This window comes from Globicephala melas, chromosome 1, assembly GCF_963455315.2.
Source record: "Globicephala melas chromosome 1, mGloMel1.2, whole genome shotgun sequence".
Lineage (NCBI taxonomy): Eukaryota > Metazoa > Chordata > Mammalia > Artiodactyla > Delphinidae > Globicephala > Globicephala melas.
The window spans coordinates 134,799,990-134,817,945 of record NC_083314.1 but is presented as its reverse complement, the minus strand read 5'-3'; the positions used below and the strand labels follow the sequence as shown (position 1 = coordinate 134,817,945).

The following is a 17,956-nucleotide window of genomic DNA, read 5'->3' as shown; positions in this document are numbered from 1 at the left end:
GAGCCCAGACACTATCTTAAACCCACAGAAAGGTATCCTGCAGAGGGATGCAGGATACTGCCAGAGTGAGGGAGCCTTATTAAATTCTGCTGAGAAGGCTTCTAGTTCCATGGAGGACCATGAGGGTAAGGGCCTGCTGTGTGGATGGCTGGGTAGCAACCCTGGAACACCTAGGTCCCCAAGGACCTGGGAAACGGCCACAGTGTCAGCCCTGGGCTGCCTATCTCAGGACTTCCACGTAGGAGAGAAAAATCTTCTCTCACTTAGGTTACCGTTATTTTGGTTCTCAGTTCTTTGCAGCTGAACCTAATTCTAACTAATATAAATAAGTAATTTTAAAAAGCCTGTGTAGCAAAATTACAAAATTATATGTTAGATAAAACAGAATTGGGGGCTAAAAGTAATGAGCAGTGAGAAAGAAGGGCAATACCTGATAATAAAAGGAGCATTTTGCCTCCCCCAAAATCGTGAACTTAAAGGCATTTATTAACATAGTATGTTATATAAATATGTATATGTATTTAAATAGACTTCATTTTTTAGAGCAGTTTTATGTTTACAGAAAATTGAATTTACCCCCCTACCTCCACACATGCATAGCCTCCCCTATTATCAACATCCCTCACCAAAGTGGTACATTAGTTCCAATCAATGAACCTATGCTGACACATCATTATCACCCAGAGTCCATAGTTCACATTAGGATTCACTCTTGGTGGTGTACACTCTATGGGTTTGGACAAATGTATAATGACATGTATTTACCATTACAGTATCATGCAGAACAGTTTCAGTGCCTAAAAATCCTCTGCTCCACCTGTTCATCCCTCCCTCCCCACTAACTCCAGTCAACTATTTATTATTTTACTACCTCCGTAGTTTTGCCTTTTCTATAATGTCATATAGTTGGACTCATCCAGTAGATAGCCTTTTCAGATCTGGCTTCTTTTACTTAGTACTAAGCATTTAAATATGCTTGATGTCTTTTCATGGCTTGATAGCTCATTTCTTTTTAATGAGGAACATTTTTCCGTTGTCTGGATGTACCACAACTTATTTATTCATTCACCTACTATAAAACATCTTGGTTGGTTCCAGGTTTTGGTAATTATGTATAAAGCTGTTATAATATCCATGTGCAGGTTTTTGTGTGAACATAAGTTTTAACTCCTTTGGGTAAGTACCAAGGAGTGTGACTGCTGGATTTTTATGGTAGGAATATGATTATAAAAAACCACCAAACTGTCTTCCAAATTGGCTGTACCATTTTGCATTCCTACCAGCAATGAATGAGAGTTCCAGTTACTTCACATCCTCACCAGCATTTTGGTGTTGTCAGTGTTCTGGATTTGGGCCATTCTAATAGATGTGTAGTGGTACCCCTTTGTTGTTTAATTTGCACCTCCCTGATGACATATGATGTGGCCCATCTTTTCATATACTTACTTGCCATCCTTATATCTTCTTCAGTGAGGTGTCTGTTACAGTCTTTGGCCCATTTTTAAACCAAGTTGTTTGTGTTCTTATTGCTGAGTTTTAAAAATTCTTTATATATTTTGGATAACAGTCCTTTTTCAGACTGTATTTTGAAAAGCCTGTGGCTTGTCTTTTCATTCTTTTGGCAGTGTCTTTTACAGAAAAGAACTTTTTAATTTTAATGAAGTCCAGCTTATCTTTCTTTCATGGATTGCGCCTTTAATGTTGCATCGAAAAAGTCATCACCAAACCCAAGATCATCTATATTTTCTCCTATGTTATCTTTTAAGAGTTTCAGTTTTGGGACTTCCCTGGCAGTCCAGTGGTTAAGACTCTGAGCTTCCACTGCAAGGGGCAAGTGTTCGATCCCTGGTTGGGGAACTAAGATCCCATGTGCCGTACGGCATGGCCAAAAACAGCCAAAAAAACGGTTTCACAGTTTTGCATTTTATATTTAGGTCTGTGATCCATCTTGAGTTAATTCTTATAAAGAGTATAAGGTCTGAGCCTAGATTCTTTTGTTTTATGTGGATGTCCAATTGTTCTAGCACCATTTGCTGAAAACACTGTCTCTGCTCCATTGTTTTGTCTTTGCTCCTTTGTCAAAGATCAGTTGACTATATTTATGGGGGTCTGTATCTGGGCTCTTTATTCTGTTCCATTGATCTATTTGTCTTCTTTTTTTTTCCTTTTTTTTTGCCAATACACACTGACATGATTACCATAGCCTTATAGCATATCTCGAAGTCGGGTGGTATCCATCCTCCAAATCTGTTCTTCTCTTTCAATATTGTGCATGTTATATTTTAATATACTCCTATCAGACATGATAGCTCAAATGGACTAAAAAATTAGTACTAAATAAACAGAGTATAAATATACAAAGAGTGACCATGTATTATGTCCCAAAGTTTATTCCTACTGGCAGACAACAGAATCTACTCAAGCTAATTTAAGCAGAAAAGAACTAATAAGATATTAGGTACCTCCTTGATCCTCCAAGAGGGCCAGAGAGCCAGGCTTGTAGACCATGTAGCCAGCACTGAAGTGGTCAGGGCCCCACTGGTCAGGGCACAACCAGGAAAAATGCCTAACCACATCATGGACCGCCCCAGCTGAAACTTAACAGCCATCACCTCTGCCACCTGCACTCTGCACTTTGGACAGTAGGGGGAAGATGCCAGTCAGTGCTCCCTGCATGAGGTTCAAGTCTGGTCCAGCATGTCTTCTTGGGGGAAGCTAGTTAGATAAATTCTCTCCACACTCGGAAAGTCACCAGCCCAGACAGTTTACAGATAAGCTCTCCCAAAACTTTATAGGATAAATAAGCTCTTACATGTTTTTTCAGAGAATAGAAAAATAGGGAAAATACCCAATTTATTTTATGAGACTAGTACAACTTTGATATCCAAATAAGAAAATAAAATTATAAGCCAATCTCTCTTATGAATTAAATTAAATTAAAAAATTTTTGTCAAGTTTAACACTATATTAAGAAACAAACAAAAAACTAATAACATTTATCATGACCAAGTAGGGCCTTTGGGGAACACCAGGCTGAGAGAAGTAGCCTAGTGTATAATTAAGACAGCAGGTTCTGGAGCCAGTGTGTCTGCTACTTCCTAGCTGTGTGACATTGGGCAATTTGCCTAACCTCTCTGTGCCTTGGTTTTCTTACCTGCGAAATGAATGTGATAATAGTTCCTACCTCATAGGATTTTTATGCAGACTATATGAGTGATATAAGTCAAGAACTTAGAAAAGAGCCTCAATTAGTTTTCATTATCTCATCAAATGCAGTGGATACAGTGCCAAATAAAGAAAGATGAGACACAAGACTGGCATCAGCAGCAGATACTGGCCAAAGATGACAACCAATCAGAAATCTCTTATCCCTGATGCCCAGATGCCAACCTAGGAGGACAAAGGGTGCCACTCTGGGATGGGTAGAACCCAGAATTAACTGTGTTTTGAACATAAAGTGACAAAGAAATTATTGAATTGGACTGAATTTCCCTGAATGGGAGCAATCAGATTTTTGCATTAGGCAGAATAGGGGCTCAGAGTCCGAATTCAAAAACATGGTTACATTTTAGTGCTCCTGAGTCAAGGCTGTGAACAGGGCCAGCTGCATAATTTGCAGGGCCCAGTGCAAGATAAAAATGCAAGGCTCCTTGTTCAAAAAGCAGGAATAATATGCTGTTAAAGGTCCTAAAAACGTAATGCTTTTTCCTTTCTTCCAAGGTCTCTCTCTCAACTTGCTATGGTACTTTTAATTTGCTATTTCATGTCATTCAAGTAAAGAAAAATTAAAAATTTAAATTATTAGCATGAATTTTACCATACATCTTTATATTTCACAATGGCAGTTTTAAATGCAAATTTAAGAACATTTAACTCATACGTGAAATCACTGAAATCACCCTATTCATGTTTCAAAGCTCACACATGAATGTGTATTTTGTTCTTACCATGACAGCGGAAATGCTGCACAAAACAAACATAACTGGCTTTATTTCACTGCATGATACACACATATTCTACCAACACTCTTCACCTTACTAAGTAAGGAAGGACTTAAAGCAAAGGAACTATGGATTGCCCTAACTTTCCTTTTCCTTCTATAACAAGCAGCATTCATAACATTCCTTATATTCACTTCAAGTCTTGCTGAAGATCCATGCATCATGGGCCCATCAGAAGCCATGGGAAGGAGTGTTATAAGAAGGTTCAGTGTGGAAAGAAAACATGGAGGGTAACACTTCCCTTAGGGAAAACTGCTTTGAGGGAGTAATGGAGGTGGGAGCCACACTGAAGAGAGTAGAGCTGTGAGGGGGAGGTGAGGAAATAGGGACAGCAAATATTAACAAATCGTAATTGGCTCTGAAGAATAGGAAAGGGCAGCACCTAGAGAGTTATGTAGGGTTTTGAGGAACGATTTGGTTTTTTGTTTTTTTAATAAATTTATTTATTTTATTTTTGGCTGCATTGAGTCTTCATTGCTGCACAAGGGCTTTCTCTAGTTGTGGCGAGCGGGGGCTACTCTTCGTTGTGGTGCGTGGGCTTCTCATTGTGGTGGCTTCTCCTATTGTGGAGCATGGGCACTAGGGTGCGCAGGCTTCAGTAGTTGTGACACGCGGGCTCAGTAATTGTGGCTCGTGGGCCTAGCTGCTCCGTGGCATGTGGGATCTTCCCGGACCAGGGATCGAACCTGTGTTCCCTGCAATGGCAGGTGGATTCTCAACCACTGTGCCACCAGGGAAGCCCTGTTTTTTTAAATATTATTTTAAAAATTAAAACAGTTAATTAAATTTTTTTAACTTTGTTTTAATACTCCCATCTGAATCTTAAGTCATTTAACACAGTTTTCCAGAGCATATCATCTTCACTTCCAGTTAAGTTGTTTGAGATACAGCATTTTTAAATCTGTGGATGATGCTGTTACTGTAAATTTTTTTAAATGTTTGTAATTTTTTTTTGAGACGTAGTTCATTTACAATATTTTTAAAATTTTTAATTATTTTTTATTTTTTAATTTTCTGGCTGTACCGTGTGGCTTGTGGGATCTTAGATCCCCTATGCAGTGGAAGCATAGAGTCCTATCCACTGGACCACCAGGGAATTCCCTACAATATTATACTAATTTCAAGTGTACAGCATGGTGATTCAGAATTTTTATGGATGATACTCTGATTAAAGTTATTATAAAATATTGGCTATATTCCCTGTGATGTGCAATTACCCTTTTAGCTTATTTATTTTATACATAGTAGTTTGTACCTCTTAATCCCCTACCCCTATTTTATCCCTCCCCTATCCCTTTCCCCGCTGGTAATCACTAGTTTCTTCTCTATATCTGTGAGTCTGTTTCTGTTCTGTTATATTCATTCATTTGTTTTATTTTTTAGATTCGACATATAAGTGATGACATACAGTATTTGTCTTTCTCCATCTGACTTATATCACTAAGTATAATACCCACCAGGTCTATTTGTGTTGTTCCAAATGGCAAAATTTAATTCTTCTCTATAGCTGAGTAGTACTGCAATTTTTTAAAACTGAAGTTTAGTTACAGTGTTGTGTTAATTTCAGGTATACAGTAAAGTGATTCAGTTATATACATATATATATATTTTCATATTCTTTTCCATTATAGGTTATTACAAGATATTGAATATAGTTCACTGTGTATGCAGTAGGTCCTTGTTTTTTATCGCTTTTATATATAGTAGTGTGTATATGTTAACCCCAAACTCCTAATTTATCCCTCCCTGTCCTTCCTCCTTTGGTGACCATAAATTTATTTTCTATCTGTGAGTCTATTTCTATTTTGTAAATAAGTGCATTTGTATCATTTTTTTAGATTCCACATATAAGTGATATCATATGATACTTGTCTTTGTCTGACTTACTTCACTTAGTATGATAATCCCTAGGTCTATCCATGTTGCTGCAAATGGCATTATTTCATTCTTTTTTATGGCTGAGTAATATTCCATTGTATATATATACCACATCTTGTCTATCCATTCATCTGTCGATGGACGTTTAGGTTGCTACCACGTCTTAGCTTTTGTAAATAGTGTTGCTATTAACATTGGGGTGCATGTATCTTTTCGAATTAGAGTTTTCGTCTTTTCCAGATATATGCCCAGGAGTGGGATTGCTGGATCATATGGTAACTCTATTTTTAGTTTTGTAAGGAACCTCCATACTGTACTCCATAGTGGCTGTACCAATTTACATTTCCACCAACAGTGTAGGAGGGTTCTCTTTTCTCCACATGCTCTCCAGCATTTATTATTTGTCAGCTTTTTGATTATGGCCATTCTGACCAGGGTGAGGTGATACCTCATTGTAATCTTGATTTGCATTTCTCTAATAATTAGCAATGTGGAGCATCTTTTCATGTGCTGGTGGGCCACCTGTATGTCTTCTTTGGAGGAATGTCTGTTTCAGTCTTCTGCCCATTTTTTGATTGGGTTTTTTGTTTTTTGATATTGAGCTGTTTGAGCTGTGGTATATTTTGGAAATTAAGCTCTTGTCAGTCACATCATTTGCAAATATTTTCTCCCATTCAGTAGGTGGTCTTTTCATTTTGTTGATGGTTTCCTTTGCTGTGCAAAAGCTTTTAAGTTTAATTAGGTCCCATTTGTTTCTTTGTCCTTGTGTTTTCTTTGCATTAGAAAACATATCCCAAAAATATTGCTATGATTTATGTCAAACAGTGTTCTGCCCACATTTTCCTCTATGATTTTTATGGTTTCAGGTCTTACATTTATGTCTTTAATCCATTTTGAGTTTACTTTTGTATATGGTGTGAGAAAATATTCTAATTTCATTCTTTTACATGTAGCTGTCCTGTTTTCCCAGCACCATTTGTAGAAGAGACAGTCTTTCCCCCATGTGTATTCTTGCCTCCTTTGTCATAGATTAATTGACCACAAATGTGTGGGTTTATTTCTGGGTTCTCTATTCTGTTCCATTGATATATGTGTCTGTTTTTGTGCCAGTACCATACTGTTTTGGTTACTGTAGCCTTGTAGCATAATCTGAAGTCATAGAGCATGATTCCTCCAGCTCTGTTCTTCTCTCTCAAGATGGTTTTTGTTATTCAGGGTCTTTTGTGTTTCCATTGAAATTTTAAAATTATTTGCTCTAATTCTGTGAAAAATGCCCATGGTATTTTAATAGGGATTGTACTGAATCTGTAGATTGCCTTGGGTAGTATGGTCATTTTAACGATATTAATTCTTCCAGTCCATGAACACAGTTTATCCTTCTATCTGTTTATGTCATCTTCAATCTTTTTCATCAGTGTCTTATCGTTTTCCGAGTATAGATCTTTTACTTCCTTAGTTAGAATTATCCCTAGGTATTTTATTCTTTTTGATGTGATGGTAAATGGGATTGTTTCCTTAATTTCTCTTTTGGATATATTGTTGTTAGTGTATAGAAATGCAACAGATTTTGTATATTAATTTGGCATACTGCAACTTTACTGAATTCAATGATGAGCTCTAGTAGTTTTTTGGTGACCTCTTTAGTATTTTCTATGTATAGTATCATGTCATCTGCAAGCAGTGATGGTTTTACTTCTTTCTTTCCAATTTGGATTGCTTTTATTTATTTTTCTTCTCTGATTGATGTGGCTAGGACTTCCAAAACTATGTTGAATAAAAGTGGCAAAAGTGGACGTCCTTGTCTTGTTCCTGATCTTAGAGGAAATGCTTTTGGCTTTTCACCATTGAGTATGATGTTAGCTGTGGGTTTGTCATATATGGCCTTTATTATGTTGAAGCATGTTCCCTCTGTGCCCACTTCCTGGAGAGTTTTTATTAGAAATGAATGTTGAATTTTTTCAAAAGCTTTTTCTGCATCTACTGAGATTATCATATGGTTTTTATTCTTCAATTTGTTAATGTGGTATTTGGTCGATTTGTGATATTGAACAATCCTTGTATCCTTGAGATAAATCCCACTTGATCATGGTGTATGATCCTTTTAATGTATTGTTGGAGTCAGTTTGCTAATATTTTGTTAAGGATTTTTGCATCTATGTTCCTCAGTGATATTGGCTTATAATTTTCTTTTTTGTGTGTGTGATATCTTTGGTTTTGGTATCAGGGTGATGGTGGACTCATAGAATGAGTTCGGAAGTGTTCCTTCCTCTGCAATATTTTGGAATAGTTTAAGAAGACTAGGTGTTAATTCTTCTCTAAATGTTTGGTAGAATTCACCTGTAAGGTCATCAGGTCCTGGACTTTTGTTTATTGCGAGTTTTTTAAATCACTGATTCAATTTCATTACTGGTAATTGGTCTGTTCATATTTTCTATTTCTTCCTGGTTCAATCTTGGGAGAGTGTACATTTCTAGGAATTTGTCCATTTCTTCTAGGTTGTCTATTTTATTGCTGTACAGTTGCTAATAGTAGTCTCTTATGATCCTTTGTATTTCTGTAGTGTTGGTTGTAACTTCTCCTTTTTCATTTCTGATTTTGATTTGGGCCCTCTCTCTCTTTTTCTTGATGAACCTGGTCAAAGGTTTATCAATTTTGTTTATATTTTCAAAGAACCAGCTCTTAGTTTCATTGATCTTTTTTATTGTTTTTTTAGTCTCTATTTCATTTATTTCTGCTCTGAAATTTATGATTTATTTCCTTCTACTAACTTTGGGTTTTGTTTTTTCTTCTTTTTCTAGTTCCTTTTGGTGTAAGGTTAGGTTTTTTATTTGAGATCTTTCTTATTTCCTGAGAGTGGCTTGTATCACTACAAAATTCCCTCTTAGAACTGCTTTTGCTGTGTCCTGTGAATTTTTTATTGTTGTGTTTTCATTTTCATTTGTCTGCAGGTATTTTTTTTATTTCTGCTTTGATTTCTTCAGTGATCCATTGGTTGTTTACTAGCATATTGTTTAGCCTTCACATGTTTGTGGGTTTTTTTCTTGTAGTTGATTTCTAGTCTTATAGCATTGTGTTCGGAAAAGATCCTTGATATGATTTCAATTTTCAATACATACTTGAAAAGAATGTGTATTCTGCTGCTTTTGGATGGAATGCTCTATAAATATCAATTAGGTCCATTCGGTCTAATGTGTCATTTAAACCCCTGTTTCCTTTTTGATTTTCAGTCTGAATGATTTGTCCATTGATGTAAATGGTGTTAAATTCCCCTACTATTATTGTGTTACTGTCAGTTTCTTCCTTTATGTCTGTTAATATTTTCTTTATGTATTTAGGTGGTCATATGTTGGCTGTATCTATATTTACAATTGTTGTATCTTCTTCTTGGATTGATCCCTTGATTACTATGCAATGTCCTGCTTTGTCTCTTGTTACAGTCTTTGTTTTAAAGTATATTTTGTCTGATATAAGTATTGCTACTCCAGCTTTCTTTTGATTTCCATTTGCATGGGATATGTATTTCCATCCCCTCACTTTCAGGCTGTGTGTGTCTTTAGATCCGAAGTGAGTCTCATGTAGGCAGGGTCTTGTTTTTGTATCCATCAGCCACTCTATGTTTTTTGACTGGAGCATTTAGTTTATTTACATTTAATGATAGATATGTACTTATTTTCATTTTGTTAATTTTTAGGTTGTTTTGTAGTCCTTTTTTGTCCCTTTCATCTTTTGTTCTCTTCCCTTATGATTTGATAACTATCTTTACCATTATGTTTGGATTCCTTTCTCTTTTTATAGATTTTTGGTTTGTGGTTACCATGAGGTTTACATATAGTAATCGCTATATATGTGATCATTTCAAGTTGCTGATCTCTTAATTTCAAATGCATTTTAACCACCCTGCATTTTTACTTCCCTCCTGCCACAATAACTGTTTCTGACATCATATTTTACATTTTTTCTTTTGTGTATCTCTTAACTGCTTGTTGCAGATATAGATAATTTTGCTACTTTTGTCTTTTAACCTTCCTATTAGTTTTGTACTTGGTTGGCTTACTATCTTTACTGTGTATTTGCCTTTATCAATGAGCTTTTTCCTTTCATAACTTTCATGTTTCTAGTTGTGGCCTTTTCTTTTTCATTTAGAGAAGTCCCTTTAACATTTCTTGTAACGCTGGTTTGGTGGTGCTGAACTCTTTTAGCTTTTGCTTGTCTGTAAGGTTTTTGATCTCTGCATCAAATCTGAATGAAAGCCTTGCCAGGTAGAGTATTCTTGATTGCAGGTTTTCCCCTTTCATTACTAAATATGTTGTGCCACTCATTTCTGGCCTGTTGAGTTTCTGCTGAAAAGTCAGTTTATAGCCCTATAGGAGTTACCTTGTACATAACTTGTTGCTTTTCTCTTGTTGCTTTTAATATTCTCTCTTTATCTTTAATTTTTGCCATTTTAATTACAATATGTCTTGGTGTGTTCCTATTTGGGTTGATCATGGATGGACTGTCTGTGCTTCCTGGAGCTGGATGTCTGTTTTCTTTCCCAGGTTAGGGAAGTTTTCAGCTATTATGTCTTCAAATATGCTCTCTGCCCCTTTCTCTTTCTCTTCTCCTTCTGGGACCCCTATAATGCAAATGTTCATATGCCTGATGTCTCTGAGATCTCTAAAAATGTCCTTATTTATTTTTATTCCTTTTCTCACTCAGCTTCAGTTATTTTCATTACTCTGTCTTCCAGCTCACTGATCTGTTCTTCTGTATCTTCTAATCTACTGTTGATTCCTTTTAGTGTTCTTTTTTTTTTTTTTATCTCAACTATTGTATTCTTCAGCTCTGTTTGGTTCTCTTTATATCTTCTAACTCTTTGTTGAACTTCTCACTGTGTTCATCCATTCTTCTCCCAAGTTCTTTGATCATCTTTATGACCATTACCTTGAACTCTATTGAGTAGATTGCCTATTTCCACTTCATTTAGTTCTTCTGGGGTTTATCTTGTTCTTCCATTTGAAACATGTTCCTCTGTTGCCTCATTTTGCCTAATTCGTTATATTTATTTTTATGTATTTGGTAGGTTAATTATGTTTCCTGACCTTGGAGAGGTAGTCTTTTGTAGGAAATGCCCTATGCATCCCAGCAGCACATTCCTTTCTGGTCACCAGAGCTATATGCTCCAGGGGTGCTCTCCATGTGGGCTGTGTGGTTCTTCCTGTTGTGGCAGACTGACTATTGTGGGCTGTCTGGTAGGCATGGCTGGCTGGTCTGGTTGGTTGCCAGGCCCTGCCTTGTATGGAAGCTGCCAGCTACCGGTTGGCAGGGCCAGATCATAAGGCAGCTGGCTGTGGAACCCCAGGACGTCCCAATGCTAGTGCTGGCTCACTGATGGGCAGACCTAGTTCTGGGGTAGGTGGTTGCAGGGCCAGGGTTCCTGATCTTGTACTGGTCTGCTGGGGCTGTTTTCTGACACAACTGGCTATGGGTTCCAGGGTCCCAAAGCTGGTGTTGGCCCACTGGTGAGTGGGGCCCTAGGGATCCTGGTGTGGCTGGCTGGGGAGTTCCATGTATCTCATAGCTGGAGTTTGCTTGCTGGTGGGTGGGCTGGTTTCTGCCATAGCAGGTTGTGGGGCTGCAGTGGTCCTGGGCCTGATATCTGCCTGCTGATGGGTAGGGCCAGGGCCCAGAGGGTCCTGGGTCTGGTGCCTGTTCACTGGTGGGCGGATCTGAGTCCCAGGGTCTCTGGCTGCAGGGCCCTAGGGTTTCCTAGTCTGGTGCCTGCGCACTGGTATGTGGGGCTGGGTCCTGGGCCCTCTGATGGACAGGGCTGTGTCTAGGGGTAGCTGTGGGCTCAGGGGGTCTTAAGGCAGCCTGCCTGCTAGTGGGTAGGGCTGTGTCCCTGTCCAGCTAGTTGCTTGGCCTGAGGCATCCCAGTACTGGAGCCTATAGGCTGGTGGGCAGGGGTGGGACTGGATCCCGAGACTGAGAAGCTAGAGGGAGGATTCTAAAATAGTATTTGACAGCACTAGTATCTACATGGTAGAACGAGCTCTCAAAAATGGCTGCTGCAAGTGCCTGTGTCCCTAGGATGAGGTCCAGTTGCCTCCTGCCTCTTCAGGAGACTCTCCAAGGTCAGCAGATGGGTCTGACCCAGGCTTCTTTCAAATTACTACTTCTGCCCTGAGTCCCAGAGAGTATGAGATTTCGTGTGCACCCGTTAAGAGTGGAGTCCCTATTTCCCCCAGCCCTGTGGGTCTTCTGAAAGTAAGCCCTGCTGGCCTTCAAAGCCAAGCAATCTGGGGACTCATCTTCCTGGTGCAGGACCCCTAGGCTGGGGAGCCTGATGTGGTACTCAGACGCCTCGCTTCTTGGGGAGGACTTCTGCAATTGTAATCATTCTCCTGTTTGTGGGTTGCCCACCTGGTATGGGTCTTGACTGTACTGCAACTCTACCCCCTTACCCGTGTCGTCATGGTTCCTTATTTATATCTTTAGATAGAAGATCTTTTCTGGTAGATTCTGGTCTTTCTGATCAATAGTTGCTCTGGTGTGCCTGTGAGAGGAGGTGAGCTCAGGATCTTCCTACTCTATCATCTTGGACCAGAATAAGGAAGGATTTGTTTCTAACTGGTAAACTGGCAAGCTCCTACCTCACAGGATTGTGTGATGATTAAATTACATAATCCATACAAAGGGTTAAGCCTAGTGCCTGGTACATAGTATGCACTCAACGCACATCAGCTTTAAAAATAGTGTGGAGTAGTATTAATATCCCCATTTTACGTAAGTGTAGATCTGCCTAATTGCAAACTTTCAAACACTTCATTAAATGACTTCACATCGTGCTCAGCTGCCACTTTTAATGCCTTTATCTCTTCTAAGCAGATTTTTGATGAAACCACTCAGGCAAAGAAACTTGCTGGAGTGTCTAGAGTACTAACCAACAGAAGTTGGGTAAAATATTAACAATACTTATTTTTTAATACAATACTTATTTTTTTTTATCTTTATAGCGATTACCTACTCTGCCCTTAGCTTCCATAATGAATGCAGGGAACCACACTTTTTCATTGCCAAGTCAATATCTTTTGGAAAACCAGCAGGTTAAAGACCAGTCAACACTATGATGTGAGTGCCACCTACTGCTGAGAAGCTTAAAGGCACTCTCAGGTAATCTTAATGTCTCAGTTTGGTTCATGGCATGACTTGTTCCTTCAGATGGATGAAACTTAGATGATACTTATTTCATTTAGGTAGTTAAAAAGTTAAAACTTAAACAATTCCCTTTAACTTTTAACTAGTTAATTAGTTAACCAACCAACTATTTGTGCACAGGCCCCCTTTTAACTGGAAAGCTCTGTCTTTTAACTGCTTAAGAAGTTTTAAAATTTAAATTATTTTAACTCTGAGTGATTTAAGTAATTATTTCTAAGATGAGCTCAGTGGGCTTGTATTTATGAGCTACTACATATAACTTCAATTCTACTTTCACTGAACACTTTCTTTGAGGAAGGCACTAGACATGGGGGAAACAGAGTTTTTAAAATTATCTCAATAGAGAACAGCAGTATAAAAATACATATGATCAAATGTTAAGTGCTAAAATGTAAGTCTATATGAAATCACACCAGAAAAGAGATGAGGGAGCAGTCAGTTCTGCGTGAGAGTCTACAGAGGTAACCTTTGAACTACAGAATGTCAGAACAGGTGGGAACTTATTCATTTGTCCGTTCACTTATTAAGTGCCTACTGTTTGCACAAAGATAAATCATATAGGGTTCATTTTCTAAAAGAGCCAACAGCCTAGTAGGGGAGGCAGAAGTATAAGCAAATTATTTATTTCCCCCCTTCTGTATAAAACCAGAATAAACTTTGGTAGTTTGGAATAGAAATAAAAACATCATCTACCCATGCATACAAAGAAATCAATGCCCAGTGTAAACTACTATAATAGGAGTAAGTACAATGTGCAATGGTAACATAAAGATGGCATGATTAACCCCACCCCTCAGTGAGTCCTTCTACTGGAATATGAGTTCCTTGAGGGTAAAAGTTGGTCTTATTTATCTTGTAACCCTTGGGCAAGCACAGGACATGCAACACAGCCACCAATCAAGGCTGGGTGAATTGTGTTCAGGGGAGGGAAAGGACCAAGGAGGTTCATCAAGGAGAAAATTGAGCTGGATGTTAAAGTTAAGAAGGAGTTTTAGGGCTTCCCTGGTGGCGCAGTGGCTGTGAGTCTGACTGCCAATGCAGGGGACACGGGTTCGAGCCCTGGTCTGGGAAGATCCCACATGCCGCAGAGCAACTAGGCCCATGAGCCACAACTACTGAGCCTGCATGTCTGGAGCTTGTGCTCCATAACAAGAGAGGCCGCGACAGTGAGAGGCCCGCGCACCGCGATAAAGAGTGGCCCCCGCTCGCTGCAACTAGAGAAGGCCCACGCACAGAAACGAAGACCCAACACAGCCAAAAATGAATAAATAAATAAATAATTTTTTTTTTTTTAAAAAAGGAGTTTTAAAGGTTTACAAGGGAAGAGAGGGTTGAGGGGAAAAAAAGAGGCCAAAGAAGAATATCTGAGCAAAGGAATTCACATGGAAAAAGATAGATTTGTGAAACAGCATAGGCCATCGGGAAACTGCAAATTACTTGCTATATTTGGAGTGTAGGGTAGGAACAGAGACTTGATGGGATATTAGGCTGGAGAAACAGGAAAACACACACACACATAATGGGAGGCTCTGCATGCCATACATGGGAGTTAGGACATTACTGTGTACAGATATGTGTGTTAGAAAGACAACTCTAATGGCAATGGAGAGGCTGGATTGGAGTGGGAAGGAGCCTAAATAAGAGAAACTTGGCAGGAAGGTGTACAAGTAGAGAGTGCAGACTGAACTAAGGCCCTGGAGACAGAGAGAAAGGGACAGACTCCAAAGATATTTGAGACCATTTTGGCAATATGGAAGACTAGAGATTCTGAAATTCTTCTGCTGGATATCATCTAAAAATACTCAATAAAATACTAATACACACACTCTCTCACTCCTTTACATGATTAGATGAAATATGGGAAGGAAAGGGAAACCTGATGAAGCTGGGCTGAAATTGGGAGTTTAAGGCCAGGGAGGGGAGCATGCGGTTAGGAAAGGCAGATGAAATAAGTGAGGGATGTGAATGATAAAGGCTTCAGATATACTATAGACATACAAGGACCAAGGGCAGGGGTGCCACTGCACAGAGGGAGCTGGGGATAAAGCCTTGGGCCTACCCAGGGCAGACGACAACAGAGAGACCATGCTAGGATACAGGAAAGGCTATTCCCAGGAAGCCACAACAGTGAGAGGCCCGCGTACCACAAAAACCAAAACAAAAACAAAAACAAAAACAAACCACATAAGAGAAAAGCAAGGGTCATGAGCAAGAGTCAACCAAAAAAGAGAAAAAGCAATAGAATTAGACTCACAAAAGTTTCAGATAGTGGAATTATGGAATAGAAAATATTTAAACAATATTTTATTTATTTCGATAAGTGAAAAATAAATTTAAAACATGATTTTTTTTTAACATCTTTATTGGAGTATAATTGCTTTACAATGGTATGTTAGTTTCAGCTTCACAACAAAATGAATCAGTTATATATACACATATGTTCCCATATCTCTTCCCGCTTGCGTCTCCCTCCCTCCCACCCTCCCTATCCCACCCCTCCAGGCGGTCACAAAGCACCGAGCTGATCTCCCTGTGCTATGCGGCTGCTTCCCACTAGCTATCTACCTTACGTTTGGTAGTGTATATATGTCCATGCCTCTTTATCGCTTTGTCACCGTTTACCCTTCCCCCTCCCCATAGCCTCAAGTCCATTCTCTAGTAAGTCTGTGTCTTTATTCCTGTTTCACCCCTAGGTTTTTCATGACATTTTTTTTTTCTTAAATTCCATATATATGTGTTAGCATACGGTATTTGTCTCTCTCTTTCTGACTTACTTCACTCTGTATGACAGACTCTAGGTCTATCCACCTCATTACAAATAGCTCAATTTCGTCTCTTTTTATGGCTGAGTAATATTCCATTGTATATATGTGCCACATCTTCTTTATCCATTCATCCGATGATGGACACTTAGGTTGTTTCCATCTCTGGGCTATTGTAAATAGAGCTGCAATGAACATTTTGGTACATGACTCTTTTTGAATTATGGTTTTCTCAGGGTATATGCCCAGTAGTGGGATTGCTGGGTCATATGGTAGTTCTATTTGTAGCTTTTTAAGGAACCTCCATACTGTTTTCCACAGTGGCTGTATCAATTTACATTCCCACCAGCAGTGTAAGAGGGTTCCCTTTTCTCCACACCCTCTCCAGCATTTATTGTTTCTAGATTTTTTGATGATGGCCATTCTGACTGGTGTGAGATGATATCTCATTGTCGTTTTGATTTGCATTTCTCTAATGATTAGTGATGTTGAGCATTCTTTCATGTGTTTGTTGGCACTCTGTATATCTTCTTTGGAGAAATGTCTATTTAGGTCTTCTGCCCATTTTTGGATTGGGTTGTTTGTTTTTTTGTTATTAAGCTGCATGAGCTGCTTGTAAATTTTGGAGATTAATCCTTTGTCGGTTGCTTCATTTGCAAATATTTTCTCCCATTCTGAGGGCTGTCTATTGGTCTTGTTTATGGTTTCCTTTGCTGTGCAAAAGCTTTGAGGTTTCATTAGGTCCCATTTGTTTGTTTTTGTTTTTATTTCCATTACTCTAGGAGGTGGGTCAGAAAGGATCTTGCTGTGATTTATGTCATAGAGTGTTCTGCCTATGTTTTCCTCTACGAGTTTGATAGTTTCTGGCCTTACATTTAGGTCTTTAATCCATTTTGAGCTTATTTTTGTGTATGGTGTTAGGGAGTGATCTAATCTCCTACTTTTACATGTATCTGTCCAGTTTTCCCAGCACCACTTATTGAAGAGGCTGTCCTTTCTCCACTGTACATTCCTGCCACCTTTATCAAAGATAAGGTGTCCATATGTGCGTGGGTTTATCTCTGGGCTTTCTATCCTGTTCCATTGATCTTTCTCTTTCTGTGCCAGTACCATACTGTCTTGATTACTGTAGCTTTGTAGTATAGTCTGAAGTCAGGGAGCCTGATTCCTCCAGCTCCTTTTTTCGTTCTCAAGATTGCTTTGGCTATTCGGGGTCTTTTGTGTTTCCATACAAATTGCGAAATTTTTTGTTCTAGTTCTGTGAAAAATAAGTAAACAAATGGGACCTAATGAAACTTAAAAGCTTTTGCACAGCAAAGGAAACCATAAAGAAGACAAAAAGACAACCCTCAGAATGGGAGAAAATATTTGCAAATGAAGCAACTGACAAAGGATTAAAACATGATTAAGGAGCAAAAGATCAACAAAATATACAGGCAGATTAAAATACATATACATATAGCTTTAAGAAAGGAAAAATATCACAAAGGAAATGAAAAACTCAGTGCTAGGGTAAACAGCAGACTGGATGCAATTAAAGAGAGAATTGATGAAATGAAAGATAAGACTGAAGAAATGTTGCAGAATACAGACTGGATGTCAAATCTATGAAAAATATAAAGAAGAAATTAAAAGACATGGAGTGTAGAAAGAAGACAAGTTTATCAGGTATATTTTCTATCTTTCATGTACTACAGATGACAGTATGGCCAAACACTGCTCTTCAGGCAGGCCTTTACCTGCTATATAAAAACCACCCCAAAACATAATGCCTTAAAACTACAACCATTTTATTTGTTCATAATTCTGTAGGTCAAGAATGTGAGCAAAGCTTGGGTGGGTAGTTCTTTTGCTCCACACGGCATTGGCTCATGTTGCCTGCCAGATGATGACTAGTGCTGGAGCATCCAAAATGGCATCACTGCTGCTGGGGGAAGATGGCGGAAGAGTAAGACGCGGAGATCACCTTCCTCCCCACAGATACATCAGAAATACATCTACACGTGGAACAACTCCTACAGAACACCCACTGAACGCTGGCAGAAGACCTCAGACTTCCCAAAAGGCAAGAAAGTCCCCACATACCTGGATAGGGCAAAAGAATAAACAGAGACAAAA

General features: G+C 38.7%; 1 long non-coding RNA gene across 1 annotated transcript in view; it reads right to left on the bottom strand.

Annotated features, from left to right (window-relative positions):
- Positions 1-17,956, bottom strand: part of LOC138842866 (uncharacterized) — a 48,564-nt gene that overhangs the window by 19,884 nt on the left and 10,724 nt on the right. The window lies entirely within an intron of this gene.